General features: G+C 35.9%; 1 protein-coding gene across 1 annotated transcript in view; it reads left to right on the top strand.

Annotated features, from left to right (window-relative positions):
* The window catches only part of LOC106880938 (palmitoyltransferase ZDHHC9), a 129557-nt gene that overhangs the window by 104479 nt on the left and 23320 nt on the right, over positions 1 to 1758 (top strand). The gene's annotated exons all lie outside the window — the stretch shown is intronic.

Below are 1758 nucleotides of genomic sequence, written 5' to 3'. Positions count from 1 at the left end.
TATTATTATTATTATTATTATTATTATTATTATTATTATTATTATTATTATTATTATTATTATTATTATTATTATTATTATTGTTATGAGTTGGCAGAATCATTAGCATGCCAGGCAAAATGCTTAATGGAATTTCGTTTCTCTTTACGTTCGGAGTTCAAATTCTGTCAAGATTGACTTTGCCTTTCATCTTTTTGCGGTTGATAAAATCAATACTAGTTGAACATTAGGGGTCGATGTAATCGACTTTCCCCCGACCCTTCAACATGCTAGTCTTGTACCAAAATTTGAAACCAATGTGTGTGTGTATACACACACACCCACGCACTTACACCCCCCCCACACACACACACACAAGCAGTAAATTGGCTGTAACATTACATAAGTGGATCAAGAGCTAAGTGCTCCATGCATGGCACTTAATGAAACTTTTAATAAATGACATGTACAAAACTTTCAAAATACTTAAGTAACTTTATAGCCAATTTAATGTGAGTGTGTGTATATATATATACATACGTACAGATTGCGGTGAATAAATTGTTGTGTAAATTACACAAAAATGAAAATAACACTGACATTTCATTTTTACAGATATGTTTACCAAAATTACATAAAAATATCTTGAAGTACTACTGAGTAGATTTATTCGATAAAATAACCGTTGGCTTCAACCACAGCCTCCAGACGACTTCGGAATCTTCTGCAACTTTTCTGGAAGGTCTCCTTGTTTAAGTTGGTCAATACTGCCATAACCCTTGCCTTCAGTTCATCTTTGGTGTTACAAGGAGTTTTGTTGCTCTCTCGCTCAACTGCAGCCCACACATAATAATCAAGGGGTTTGCAGTCTGGTGAGTTAGGTGGCCAGATGTTAGGGTTGATATGGTCGCAGAGATCGTCTGATAGCCATGACTGGGTTCTCCTGCTTGTGTGGCATGGTGCAGAGTCCTGTTATCAGACATAGGGTCTTCAAGCAGGCACCATCTTGACCCAGGGACAGCACTACCCTCTCCAGGCACTTGATGTAGGCTTTCATGTTGAGTGTGAGGCCATGTAAGAAGATGAATGGAACCCTAACATCGCTATTACCAGTGACCAGTCCAAATACCATGATTTGATTGGGTGTTTGATTTTTTATCACTCTCAGTACACGTTTTAGGGACACAGCAAGCCAACGGTTGTTCTGTGTGTTCACCATCTGTTTGTATTGGAGCTTCCAGTGCGAATACTAAACAGTACAGCTTGTCGCTTCCAAATTTCTGGAAGAGTGAATTGCATCATGGTGCTGTTTTCTTACAGATGATGCCCAACTGACCCTACTATACTGTGTAGTCAACAAAATCAAGAACAAACAATGTGCTTGTGCGAAATTAAGTATAAAATGACGGCAATTTACCCATTACACCCTGTATGTATATATATATATATAATGTATTTGTGTATGTCTTAAGCTGATATCTATTGGCAAAATGATATAAATATCAGCTGGAAGATCAATAAACTGGTGTTTTAAAAGAAAATACTTTGTGTTTTCTTTTTGTTCTGCTTGAGTGGCACAGATGCTCCGTTATCTGCTATTACTGCTCCTGCCTTAGTAAATGCATTGAAGCAATGATTGGTCCATTGGAAACCTATAACCAATGACATTATTGTTCATATAATGCATTAAACCATGCAAATTATATCCACATATCTATCTCTATCTATATATATATATACATACATATATACATATATATATATATATATATATATATA

The sequence above is a fragment of the Octopus bimaculoides genome, chromosome 21 (genome assembly GCF_001194135.2).
Source record: "Octopus bimaculoides isolate UCB-OBI-ISO-001 chromosome 21, ASM119413v2, whole genome shotgun sequence".
NCBI lineage: Eukaryota > Metazoa > Mollusca > Cephalopoda > Octopoda > Octopodidae > Octopus > Octopus bimaculoides.
The sequence above is the reverse complement of the archived record's forward strand: the minus strand, read 5'-3'. Positions and strand labels throughout refer to the sequence as shown.